This window comes from Rhinolophus hipposideros, assembly GCF_964194185.1.
Source record: "Rhinolophus hipposideros genome assembly, chromosome: 10".
In the NCBI taxonomy this organism is placed as follows: domain Eukaryota; kingdom Metazoa; phylum Chordata; class Mammalia; order Chiroptera; family Rhinolophidae; genus Rhinolophus; species Rhinolophus hipposideros.
In genome coordinates, this window is record NC_138056.1 from 51,623,186 (window position 1) to 51,637,457 (window position 14,272).

At 43.2% G+C, this 14,272-nt stretch overlaps 1 protein-coding gene across 11 annotated transcripts in view; it reads right to left on the reverse strand.

Annotated features, from left to right (window-relative positions):
- The window catches only part of TENM4 (teneurin transmembrane protein 4), a 985,233-nt gene that overhangs the window by 252,454 nt on the left and 718,507 nt on the right, over positions 1-14,272 (reverse strand). The window lies entirely within an intron of this gene.

The window sequence follows — 14,272 nt, forward strand, 5'->3', positions numbered from 1 at the left end:
AAGAAAAATGCCAAGTTCCTTAGCCTGGCAGTCAAGTTTCTTTAAGATCTAGTCTCTATTTCAGACTCCTCTGTTACCACATCCCTTGTATTAAGGATCCTGTTCTAGCCACACTGAGCCATTTGCAATTTTTCAAATAAGGAAATAAAAGAAAGGCAATCAGCAACTCCAAGAAAAACGAAGGCATGTTTAAGAAAGGAGGGATGGTTATAGTGTGCTACTCGGCTCAGAAGCAAAAAACCAAACCAAGAAGCCCCTGTTTCATGTAATCATAATGATATAACGAATGACTATGTATTTAACCAAAATGAGCATAACAATTATGTTGTGGTTGTGGGGAGGGAGGAAAGAAACAGAACAGGTAGAGTGGGAAGTCTTCCATTTCCGGAAGTCAAAAGATAATGTCTAAAATTGCTAAATGAAGAAATACCAGTACCTGCACTTATTTAGAAACATGGAGGTAAAAAGCAGGGGAAATATCTAGACGAGGTCCGAGTTGTCTGCTGGAGAGTGGGACCTGGGAGGGCAGAGGGTTGCTGCAAGGGACGGTGATTTTTTTGTTACATTTTACTAAAATTTAACTTTTAAATTTTAATGTACATACTATTTTCATTTAAGAATAATTACAAATGAATTTTTTTTTGGTGTTGGTGTTTGCTTGTTTGTTTTTTAAAAAGAGCCATAGCTTTAAGCAAGGTTTGATGTTAATATTATACTTTGAGAAAGAACCCAGTAAACAGAGCTGCAGGGTGGTATTTAACAGATCAAGATAACGCTTTCTAATGTGAACACCAGTGATTAGGAGAATCATCTGGAATCCATCAATGACATGGGCTTGTGAAGGCTTTGGAAATGCTGCTTTACCTGGCTTTGCACAGGAGGATTTTCTACGTTTGGCGGATAAAGATTAAAACCTTTATGATACTATACATTTTTGCTGCTTGTTATAAAACACTGATATTCACCAAAATGTTTTTCCCATAAACCATTCCATTTTTCTTCTGTTTACAGTGCACTAATATTCAGTGAAGCATTTGCTTTTAGTCCATGTGTGAGCTGGGAGCGTGATGTTGGAATTCTTTCACATGGATTATTTTGCTGTATGCTTGGAGCTTGTTGCTGATGAATTATTTGCTTGTGTGCATTGTGGCTACTAGCAAAGGAATTGATTTAAAGTCAAAGTAGTTTGCTAGCTGCTGTGTGCCATTTTTTACTGATATATTCACTTTGTCTACAGGGATTGCATAGGAATTTATTCCAGTTTATTCTCAAAGAACCAATGATGTATTACTTTTACATTAGAAAAAAGCAAACAAAATTTGTAAAGAAAGTAGCTGGCTCTACAGCATTTCCTCTGCTCAGTCTTCTATTAAAGATAATTAAGCAGGTGTCAAGAAACATTAGAACATTGGAGGGTGAAGGATGTAAATAGAGAAAAAGTTTATACCGATCAAAAAACATGAGAGCGGTATCTTGGGGGAAGGAATGGAATTTCAACAGTGGCTAATATGGCTCCCAGAGGTTTTCCTTATAGAAGTTTTTACCCAAAACATAGGAGGTATCAGTATCTCCCAAGTTCTCACTAAACCAGGCACACATGACAGACACATACTGCTGTTGAGGCCAAGGGCTCTGCCTTTTTAAGGCTGAGAAGACGTAAAGTGTTTTTTTTTGTTTTATTTTGTTTGGTTTGGTTTTTTTTGTGCCAGCTTCTGCTATCCATGTCCTTCATGTCAGGAACCACGTCAAAGCACTGAACCTGTCGGACAATTGGCACTCAATCGAGTCCCACTTTCACCCTTCCATCCCAGAAGGAAGAAAAAAGTTCACCTCTTTCTCTTTTCACTACCCATAATTCAAAGCAACTCTCAGTGACAGCCAGAGCTTTCATTTCCAACTTCCTGACACCCGGAGGGTTTGTTGTGTCCCTCTAAGTCTGTCTTGCTGGGATCCCTGAAGCCTCTCTCAAGAGAGCACCAAACAGACATCTCCCCGCCTATTGGTTGCTGCCATCTATAAACAGGGTCCTGTGGTGGGAACACAGCCTCCTCTGAAGCCGTCACCATTATCACCACCCACCCTATACTGCCTCAGCAAGCAGAGGGTCTGGGGCCAGGACCTTCTCACTCCTCAGCCACCCTCCCAACAGAGCAGCCCCTGGGCATGCTGGCTCTTTGCCTAGGGCCAGCCTTCCCTATGCTGAGCGCCTTACAACAGTTTCCTGGAAGGAGGTTGGGAGGCCCGGGAAGAAATGAGGTCTGCAGCAGAAGCTATCCCAACCATCTAGTTGGAAAGTTTCGAGAGGACAACATTATGCTCTAAGAAGCAAAAAGGATTTCTTTCCTAGCCTGGGAGGAATAAACACCACTCTGCCACTAATTCTTAATGTAACAGCTCTCTCAATGAGTAGGATGTGTAAATGCATGAGGAAACTGAAACAATTAAAATAGTGTGTATATAGTTCAAAAATCTGCCAAGGGCCTGACAGAACAGATTCCACAGCCTTGAAATACATCTCAGAATAAATGAGAATTCACTATGTAACAAGGCAGGGAATCAAGTGTGGGGGTTACAGGGTGGGCTTTGGAATCAGATCCCCATATGTTCAAATTCCCTCTCCATCATTGGCTGGCTGTGTGACTTTGCACACGTTGCGTAACTTTTTGAATCCCATTTTCCCCATACTTAATGGAAATAATTAAACCTGGTCTATAATTACATAAACCATTATTAGCCTAAGGATAAAATAAGAAAATATAAGCGAGGTACATAACACAATGACAGGCACCCAAGCGTGAGCACTGACACAGTGGCTTGGCCCTCGGTGTGAGGCCACCAAGCAGAGAAGACCCTCACCCTTAGAATGCTCATTACCCACACCTTTGACCCATTTGCCCATAAATCTGGCTCTCTCAAAGGTTGCCTGTAAATTCAGATCACTCCGCCTCCCTGCCAGGATATTCCAGACATTTTCTGAGGGCAAACTCAGCTGTCAGTTGAAGTTGAAATAGGCAGGACAAAGAAACAGCAATCAAACTGCTTCCATGTGCGGCAGGTAATTACAGAATCTGCTAAATTACAGTGATTAGGCATCGCCAAGGAGAAGTCAAAAGAAGTCTCCAGCAACTTTAGAGGTGGGAGGGGGAAAGTTTAATTAAACAGCTTCTCGCAACTGATTTAATCTCTCCCTCGGACAAAAACGGCAGGTTCAGAAGAGACCAGAGGCAGAGCGGGCCAGGAAAGGGGATTGGGGGAAATCCTCCCACAATGCGGCTGCCTAGATCTTTAAAAGGTTCTCGAGGAGTAAGTGATGAGATGGGAGATGGTGGCCTTTATTATGGAAATGTAGGGCTAAAGTTGAGGATCAGGGCCTCTTGGGGGCAGAGGTAGAGGGGGGACCCAGTAACAACAGTCAGTAATATCCTGCTGGGGCTCGGGCTGATTTGCATAAATACAGCCAAGCCAAGCTTCAGGTGGCAGTGGATTTTCCCTCCAAGGAATTATTCTCCTTGTGTCAAAAGTTCACCACCCCCAGACTCTGTCATTTTGGTGCGAAATGTGCCTTTTTTAGCTACCAAACATTGAAAACAAAGGTTGCCCTGCCGGGAGCTCATTTTACCAGCAAAGGTTTCTTTGAAAACTAATTAAATTTAGATTCTGGACTGAACAGAATCTATTGCAACTGTGGGGTGGGGATGGGGTAGGGGGGAGAGAGACTGAACAGCTTAGACCCGGCAGCTCTGTGCCTCTGTCTGTCTAGGACTAATTTTCATTTTACCATGACAACGTTACAGAGGGGCAGGGACTTCTGGGGACTAGAGGAGGACTGCTTGTTGAGATGGTGTTCCCCAGGAGAAAATAGTTCCAGGACTATCAGTGAGCATTTAATGTTCATAGGACTTTTCTAGGCCTCATTTTCCATACTGGAACAATGTGTACCCTTTCTCTGGGTACCTTACCTGGTTATAATATGATGGGATAATATTGAGGTTATTAAACGTGATTGACTTAGAAAGGAAGAAGGAAAAGCTAACAGATCAGTATCTTCTCAAAGTTCTGATTTTGCCATCATCTTACTCTGAAACTTTCTGTGGTCCCCTTTTGCCCACTGAATACAGTCTCATTTAATTCTAATTAGAGAGTTAGCTATAATATACTAAGAATATGGGGCTTGGAGTTAGTCTTTGCACACACAGACACGGGCCCCTCTGCCTGAAACACCTTTTCTTCCTTCTCCATAAGGTGTTACTCATAATGGTGGTACTCATCCATTAGCTGTGTGTGATCTCGACAATGACTTAACCTCTCTGAACCTCAGTTTCCTCATCTATAAAATAAGAAAAATGGCAAGCCTCAAGTGCCAGGTTCCTAGGGAAGATTAAATTCACCTATCTATGTGAAGTGGTCTGGGCCACAGTAGGTTCTCAAGGAATGCTTGTTGAACGTGACAAAGTTCTTACTCAAAGGATTACCAGGAAAAGGACAGGAACCTTATCCAAAAAAATCTTGATTGTAAAGTGGAAGAACATCTCAGATATTTTGAAAAGTGAACAGTGCAGATAAGAGCCCTTTCTTCTGACTGTGGCAATGATTAAAACCAGGCCTTTAGCAAAGAAAAATTCGACACACTCTGACCCTTCAGAGGCAGGAAGCTATCGTTAAAAGGTCATATTTTCGGCCCAGACTTCATAGGATCCAGGGGAAGGGTTTCAAATGGTTATGCTTTCATTTTGCAGTGTTGCCAAGAGGATTTGAGAATCCACAGGGCCTCATCTGTTGTTCCTTAAGCAAACATCTAATGTAATTTGAAATTTCACTTCATCATTTTGATGGCCTCCAGCACCGCTCCCCAGCCTGCTAACCCTCCCTTTTAGGGAGGTTAGGGGACTTTTTGAGCAGCCCAAAAGGTGCCAGCTGTACATGGATTCTCTCTACCTACCAGTCATGAAGAAAATTACAGAACAGGTTGTGGAGAAGTAGCCTGTCCATGATTTCCCAAGGTGGCTTGCAAGGTTTTTTCTTTTGTCTTTTCTTTCTCTCGCTTTCCTGAATTCAGTATGTTTTCAAGGCATGCTATTAATACTTCTAAGTCCTAACAGCACCCCCAATACATATTAAAAGGAAAGAATATTCACAGCTCTGAAAGGAGGCCTGGTGAGAAGGGAGTCAGCTGGGGCCAGGGTGTTTTCTGACTCTAAAATACACAGCCTAAAGCACTGGTTTTCTCAATTGCTAAATACCAAAGACTTACAGTAAAATAACAGGCCGTGGGTATTATATTTGCATCAAAGCATCTAAAAAATATAGCGGTAAATATTTACTGGCCACTGATTCAACCAAAAAAAGAAGGAACAAATGTGTGAAAAAGACATTTATCAGCAGCACCCACTGGTTTTTGGCAAACTGCCATCTTATTTAAATTTGACATACATCCAGTGAAGTAGGTGTTATTGTTTCCATATAGAGTATCTGATTAAGTGACTGACCCAGGGTCACTGTGCTGCTACACGGTAAAGCCGCCACGTGAAATGGTAACGGGTGTAGGTTCTGAAATCAGACCAGGATTCCAGCTGCAGCTGGATGGGACTTCCACTCCTTCCTAGCTATGTGACCTCAGGCAGCTTATCTGAACGGCTGTGATTTAGTTTCTTAATTTACAAATGGCAATGATAATCGTAATACCGACCTTCATAGGGTTACAGGAGGATTTAGTGAAATAATTATTGTAAAGCACTTAGTAGGCTGCCTGGCACACAGGAAATACTTAAGCATTAGCCCTTTTCACAGGTAAGCAGCACCTATAAATTAGAAGCTAGTGTCAACTCTGGAACGGTCTCCTGCCTGGCCTCCTGACTGCATCTGGGGCAAAAGGCTGCCCAGCGCTATTCCTCCGGACCAGGGAGATTAGGTTTCTTGTTGTAAGAAGGGGAAAATATTCCCCTTGAAGGAAGAGGGGAGAAATAAAAGAGTATATATAAAGAACTTCACAGAGTACCTGGCATCCAGCTGTGGCTCAGTAAATGGCGGCAATTATTATTATAATATACGTGAAGGAGTTTGGGAAATTAAAATGTTGCATAAACTCAACATATTATTATTAGTCTTACTGTATCTCCTACGTAGGTCCTCAATTAAAGCATAATTAAAGATTAGCTAAGGTTACAAGGTTGGCTTCCCACATTTTCCTTTTGGTTGGGTCTTCAGTGCTGCTTGTAACTTTTATTCAGGCCCCAGGCAAGACATAAAAATACACTCAAATACCCAACCACATTAAATGCCAATGAGATTTTGCAACATCTAAACCTAGAGAACACTGCTGCTGATTTGTTAAGTTTAAATCTCAGAGGTATTAAGAGGCCAAAGAAGTTCTCTGTGGGGCGGTGATACACGGTAGTGTGGAGGGCAGGCAGACCTGGGCTTCCATCCACGTGCCCCGTGTAAGCCGAGGGTCTCACCCAGCCTACCCAGGCCTCAGTTTCTGTAGAATGAAGGTAAGAATATTAGCCTCCAGAAGAGAGACAGTGCTCCTGGCAGATGCTCAAATAAACTTGAGCCCCCACCCCCGCTTCTTTCTTTGCTTCAGAAAGAGCTCAGGGTCTTACATTCGGTTATTTCTGTTTAGTAATTGCAGGCACAAATTCAAAATACCTTCCTGGGGAAAGGGAAAGGGGACAAATTTGGCTCCCTGCTCTCCTACTGCAAGGATGCACTGGGAATTAGACCTTCTGTCTGTGTGAGTAACACTTGGGAATTTAAAAAATGCCCATCACTGAGTAAGTACTCAGGGTAGTATGTTTGCCACGGAGGGCAGCCTCACTATGAAAAAAGGGTGGATCCTCAGGTCAAGTCCATGTGGTGCCAAGAAAGTTCAAGAAAGGGGGCAGGGGAAATGCTGCAAAGGGAGGGTCTGCAAAAAGCTAAATCAGGGCTGCAGTCCCAGACACGACACAGGGCTTTGATCCCGGCTCAGTTCATTCACATATCCACTGTTTCCTCTCCAACAAACCCACGGAATCTTACAGTCTTAGAATCTGACACACTCATTTTGAAAAGGGGAAACAAAGTCCGAAAACAGGGAATGGCACAAACAAAATCCACAAAAAAGACCTCAACTATTGTCCCTCCTTGTTTTGCCTTATGATGAGCAGAAGGTTCTCCTGAGATCTCTCCCAGACTGTGTTTGGGGGAACTTTCGGCCCTTCTCCAGGCCTCAGCTCACCTGATCTGCTTTTATACGCGTTCATAAAGTAGGCGGTGGGAGATGTGTTAATAGTTTTCATGAGGTGCTATGGCCCAAGATCTGGAGATGATATGAATTATGCTTTGTGTTAAAGCCTTCTTTATTGTCCTGAGAGGAAGAAACTAGACATATTATATGTGTGTTTTTGGAGTAAAGGAACTTTTGATTTACTATGCAGGAGGGGGTTGTGTTTCATGGCTGACACTCATTTTGGTTTTATTTCATTATTGCTGTTACTTTGTGAGTGAGGAAGTATGCAACTTTTAAGAGTTTCTTAAACACTTGGAGAAAAGAAAGGGGAAGAAGGGAACTAAGCACCTATTAAGTTCCAGGCACCTATTTTTCCCTGGATGGCCATCCAATGAGATAGATTATTATTCTTTGCCCATTTTGCAGGTAAGAAAATAGGCTCAAAGAAATAAAATAATTGGACTAAACGTAATTGGCCAGATAAAAATCTGTTTACCTATAAAGTTCTCACGTTCTGTTCAATTTTATATGCACATATGTATAAAAAGAAAACCAGAATAATGCTTCTTAAGGGTTGGAAATGACCAAATGAGGTTGGGGAAAGGGGACTATCTGGGGCCACGGCATAAGAAACAAACTATTCCTCCATACAGATGTGAAGGTTCAAAGAATTGCCGCGTTAGCACAGTGTCATAAAGCTGATTATGAAGATGGTCCCAAAACATGCAGAAAGGGATAAGATGGGAACCATCCATTTGACACAAATTCCAAAGAAATGCATACTGTATTTTAAGAAAATGGTTAACATATTTTAAAATCCCAGGCAGGAAGTCAAAACAGCTGGATGCCAGTCTTGGTTCTACAATAGTTCCACTGAGCCACCTCGAGCAGGTCACCCAGTATCCTTGACCATTTCCTCCCCTTAAAATAAGCGGGTTGTACAATGAGATCTCTAAGGCCCCTCTGAGTTAAAGCTCTGTGATTCCATCTGTAAAATTCACTTAATACAACAGCTCATTCCCCAGTGAGGGATAAATGAGGTGTTACCGGGCTGCCTTGTAAGTTTCATGCACATGTTTCATCTCCTTCAACTAGAAGGTGAGTTCTTGGAGGACTGGAATGTGTCTTATGTCTGGCGCCCAGCACATGTCAATAACTGTTGAGTTGACTGCAAGAATGAAAGAAGGGATGGATCTTATCATTCCTGGTACCATATTAAAGAACATGGACTTAGGAATCCGAAAAAAACTGAACTTCAACAGTTTCACTCTGAGCTATATTATAAATTTATAAAATGGGAGCAATAATACCTACCTCACAGGGTTGTTTTCAACCCAGCTTATTATTATCATCACCAAGTTAAGTGTTTTTATTGAAAGGAAGACAAAGGAGAGAATAAATAAAGATCTTAAAGGGTATAACTAGCTCCTTAATGAATATCTTTATTAGGCTAGTGGCAGCTATGGGCACGTAGCTGTTCACTCAACACACATTTTTGAGGAATTCATAATCCCTGGAAAGCTACCACCAGGAAGACTATTTACCAAGTACCTAAATACACTATGTATTTAGTGTATTTTGTATTTAGCCCAGCACTTTTCTGCACTAGCTATGAGAAGTAGGAATTGCTCTTCTCATATTGAAGATGAGAAAGTGATGCTCTGAGAGGTTAACTAACTTGCTGGAGGTCAAACAACTGGTAGATATGAGATCAGATGGTTTAACGAACTATAGTGAAAATGCTGATTAACGAGCATTTCAATGGTCGCTCTCTGCTGTTGCCAACCATAGGGTTGAGTGAGAAGGTGAGGGGAGAAGGAGGAGAGGCCACCTTAACTAATTACAGCCATAGGTCACAATCAAGGTGGAGTTCATTTATAAAGGTGGGAGGGATGACAAACTACAATACTTGTTCATTCCAATATGAAAAAAGAGGTCAATTAAGGGACTTACTCAATTAGAAAATGACATTTAAAGAATCGTTCAAAAATGCCTCCCGTCTTATGGAAATATCGAATTATTTCTCATTGCAATTTTTAAAAATTGGGTTGGAAATGTGCCTAGGTATCTGCAATGTTATTGTTCTCTTGTTGTTAATGAACCTACAGAAGAGTCTTCTGTGCATTGGGAAGGGTGGTGATCCCAGGCATATGGGGAAGGGAGGGGAGTTCTGGGGGGGGGGGGGGCCAAAAGGATCTGAGTATGTTTAGGCCATGGTTTTCAGTTTGCAAAATATAGAAGGAAGGGTTGTGCTATAAATACCTGCTCCTCTCCATTTTCAATGCCAGCCAGTATTCCCTGAAGTGTCTTTTTCTGAATAAAAGTCCTGTGAGAATTTCCCAAGAGGGGTTCCATGGTCAAAAAGCTTTGGGAAACAGTGCATATCATCTTCTTTTAGAGAATCACAGTGCACATTATCAAGTTAATGCTTCTGAGCACTCCAGCACTAAGGCATCACCTTTACCTTGACATTTCCTGAATTTATTTGTCCATGGAACCCCTCTTTCAAGTAGCACCTATTAACATCTTGCAGAGCTGGTTCTCTTTGGGATACTTTTAAAGATCACCCTCTCCCACCTGGGTTATTTCAACGGCCTCCAGGCTCACTTCTCTACAATCAGTCATCCCCTGATTATCAAGTGATCTTTCTAGTAGGAAATCTGACAATGCTTTACCTTAATCAAAAACTTTCCATGGCTCATCACTATCTACAGAGCCAAGTGTGAACTCTTTAGCTTGACATTCAAGATTCTCCCTCATGCAGCTTTAAATGATAATCCCAGGTTACTCTTTTCTATCAGCTACCCTCTGGCCCCCCACCATTCACCCTAGGTACCAGTCCTTTTTAAATGTTTTATTTTGAAATAATTTTAGCTTCATTTGGAAGTTGCAAAAACAGTACAAATTTCCTATGTACCTCCACCCAGCATCCTCCAATGATAACATCACGCCATTTCTAAATGATACTCATTATTTCCTACTTTGGATTACCACTCATGATCACCTGTTGTTAAGGGCCCTGTCCGGGTCTGATTCATCTTTGCATCTCTCCCAGAGCCTGGCACTAAGTACAGACCAATAACGCGTAGGCTCAGTGGTTCCCAGATTTTGCGGTTCACTTTTTTTTTTTTTTGCTAAAAAAAAAAAAAGTCAAAACAAAAATAATAAAATCTACTCATCATTGCTTCACTGAAGAAGGATTTTTCAATAGGAAGGACAATGTTAGAATAAGAGACAATTCTGATGAAGAACTCCTTACGTCATTCTGATTGTCTCTTATTGCATGCAGAACCTTCGTCGCAAGCACAGCAAACCATCATCTGGTAAACCACTGTGATAGTTAAAGACCTGGCAAAGAGACCCAGGTAGGGACCCTGGCTTTCCAGCACTTTGTCAGCTCTTTGCTGAGGGGTCTGGGGATGTCTGTAATACATGCAGCTCCAACCAAGCTTAGAATATAAGTGCTTATAGTATTGCTGCACAAGACTTCCCCTTGTTTTTATGGCAAAACCAGAAGTGCTTTCGGCTAATTAAGCACAGAAATTGCATTGAAAACGAAAAATCCATTTGGAATTCCCAAGTTTCTCTTCCGGCGGTAACACCTTTTCCCCACCTAAGTGGTAAACACATTTCTGTGCACATACATCTCTCATCCTGAGGCTGGATTCCACATGACTATAGTGACTTTCTATTAGCAGGTAGAGGAAATCACACATTTCCATGGCCTCCCACCGTTCCTTTCTACTTCTCTGCTACTTCAGCTGGAATGGAGATGAATTTTCCTGCAACACTCAGTCTCCAGAGGAACCCTTCTCTGTCTACATATAGCTGAGCTTTCCGGGGGTTTAAGAAGCCAGAAAGATCTTCCTCCAATGCAGAGATGACCATGACAGGGTTCCGCAATGGCTCACCCGCTGCCTAATGGAATTAGGCTTTAACTTTTCAGCCTGATCTTCTATGCCCTTCACAGAATGGCCCCGAAGGCCTTCCTAGCTTCTCACTGGGGGAGGAAAGAGGGTGGGATCAGCCGGTTCATAATGACGTCTTGCTTTTGCGTCTGTTGGTATTTTTGTTCATGGAGTTTTCTGGGCCTGAAAACTCTTTCCCTGCTTTGTCTGTTTGGAGAACTCATATTTATCCTGGAAGAGCAAGTGCCAGTTCTTGACTGCAGGCTCCCTGACCGCCCCCCAAGACAGAATTAACCTCTCTCTTCCTACAGCAGCCTCTATTAACTATTAGTAAAATGGTTTAACTATTAATATAATGGTTTTATAACTACCTGCTTCATAGAGTTGTAAGGTTTAAGTGTAAATATACATAAAGCATTTAGAACATTGCATAGCACTTCACAAATGTGTCAGTGTAATTGTTGTTGTTGCTGCTACTCTTGTTAAAAACATTTTTAATAAAAGTCTGCTTGTGTTTTTGTGCCCAGCCAGGCTATGTGTTCACAGAGGGCAGGGGCTAGGTTCTTCTAAATCTCTCATACCCAGCACCTAGCACAGTGTCAGGTATATACGATGAGTGAAAGAAATTAATTTTCCTTTGATGCTAAAGTAACGTTTTCACTAGAAAAATGTATAAAGGAGAAAAGTACAAAGAAAAAAATCTATCACCGCCACAACACCCAGTAATAACTACTGTTAACACTCCTTGGTCTATTTCTTTCTAGTTTTATACATGTATAGACATATACGTATCAAATTAGGTTCATACTGTATACACCATTCTCTATCCAAGTTTTTTCCACTTGACATTATAGTGTAAGAGTTTTTTCATATCTTTAAATATTATTTGAAAACGTGATTTTAAAGAGTATCTAAAATGTCATCCTATGGACAGAGATGTTGTTTTTACCAACTTTCTATTATTGGACATCCAAGTCATTTTCAGTTTTTCTGCTTTTGAAAATATTTCTTGAGTTGACCTGTGAGCTCTGCCAAGGGATAGACTAAATCTCAGATTCAACAGAGGAAGACAGACCCCCATCCCCTTTAGAAGTGGTGGTGTGGCCTAGAAAAAGCAGAGGTACACATCCATCATTCCTGGAGATGGCTTAAGTGTCTGTTGGAAGGATGAGCAGCCAGGCATGGATGAGTTCACTCCAGAGGGGGACCTGAGATGGGCGCAGACGGCAGTCAGGCTCTTCTCCTTCCCACCCCCTTCATTCTTGCCCCATTAACATTCCTCCTGGGAGATGGCAGATCCAAAGGACAAACAGGCATTGTTGGGACTCGAGAGCCCTGAGAATGGGCCCTGTAACCTGAGCCCTCCTGGCTTGGATACGGTTGGGCAGGTCACCCTGGGGACGCCCTGGTGACAGATGAAAGTGCATCTCAGAGCCCTGGATTGTGTTTCCAGGCACAGGTGTGGGGGGATTATCTTTTTGACAAGCTAAGCACTTACCCCAATCTCTACAGCTGCTTTCTCTTCTCTCTCTGGTCCTAGGCCTACCAGAAACAGTACCCTCAAGCCATTCTCTGTTAAAGCCAAGAAGCTGTCTTCGCTTGAGCCCCTTTGCCTAAGAACCACCAAAAGACTCCAACAAATTGTCTCACTTTGTCCAGTGAAAGGTGAACAAACATCCTGCACTTTGGTGCCTGGATAGGCATGTCCCCTCAAGTCAGTGGAGCCATGAAGCTCTTTCTGGGAGCCTTGGTGTGGTGGGTGCAGAGAACACGAGTTCTAGCACCAGACGAATATGGCTTGCCACCTGCGAGCTGCCTGACCTTAGGCAAATTGCTTGATCTCTCTGAGCCTCAGTTGCCTCACATGTGAAAGGAGAATAGTGCTAGTGTCCCAGAATTGCTGTACTAATTCAGTGAGACACAGAAGCACTTAGGACCACATGTGCCTAGCACAGGTGCTCCTGTAGAAAAGTGAAGAGCTGTGGAAGGGTCCAGGTGTGTTTGTAAGAACCCAGAAAGGGACACACTGACTGCTGGCAGGTGGGCCTACATGTGAAGGCCTAGGGACCTGCATACAGCATGTGGCCAGGCTGCCAGGGGCGGGTAGGGGTTGGAGTGTCCACCAGGGAAAGGCTAAGCAGTTCTGTTCAGGTCTTGGCAATACCATTTCGGATGTGACTTGGAAGCTGCCTGGCCTCAGGGCTGGGAGGCAGGAAGGCAAGCCCTGGCAAGGCGCCAGCTGGGATCCCACTAGAAGCAGGTGCCAGGGCAGGGCAGACATGGGAACATGGACCACTTGGCTCTTGGCGCCCACCCCAATGTGTTGTACAATCCAGAGCAGGCTCTCTGTACCGCCCGAGGCTGCCCTGACTCATTCTCACCTTACAAAGCCGTCCCCAAAGCAGGCAGGGAGCTGACTCTGACAGAACACAGACTGCATTCTTGGCTGGTCTTTAGACAGATTTCTCTTTTGTAAGATTCAACATTTTCTGAGCTTCTACTGTGTGCCAGGCACTGTGCTTGACTGACACTTTTGTACACATGATCTCCTTGGGTCCCCATGACAACCCTGTGAAGGGGTTGGTTATTGCCATCCCTAAGCAGGTGAGCCTCGCGGTGATAAGGTCTTTTAAACATGGAGAAGCATGGAGTTAGCCACACGAAGGACAGGCCAGGAGTGCCACTGTGGAGAGCCAGGGATAAGCGGCTGGCACCCCTCCAGTGCAAAGGCTGATCTACCTCCCACTTCTCGGATCCTTATTCGCTAAGGAGTGCTAGCCCTGTGACAGTCACAGGGGAGTTGGTCCTCTAGGAGCCCATGGGCAAAAGGACTGACTCCTTCTTGTATCTATTACATGCCAGGCTCCCTGCTCATCTTTCCACAGATACTACCTAATTCAGTCCTATAAACAGCGCCCGGCCCCCTGAGATAAGTAAGAATGATTATCCTTATTTTTCAAAAGAGAAAACCAAGGCTGAGAGAGGGAGATAGATGGTCCAAGGCTGGGAGCCTACGGATTGGGAGAAGCAGTGATCTGAGGCAGTTCTGGCTGAGTCCAAAGCCTGTGCGTCTCCTCAAAACTGTGTGTCGGCCCAAAAGAATCTCTATAAGGCTGAAAATACTCCCAGTCTTCGAAGTGCCGTGTGAGTTCTG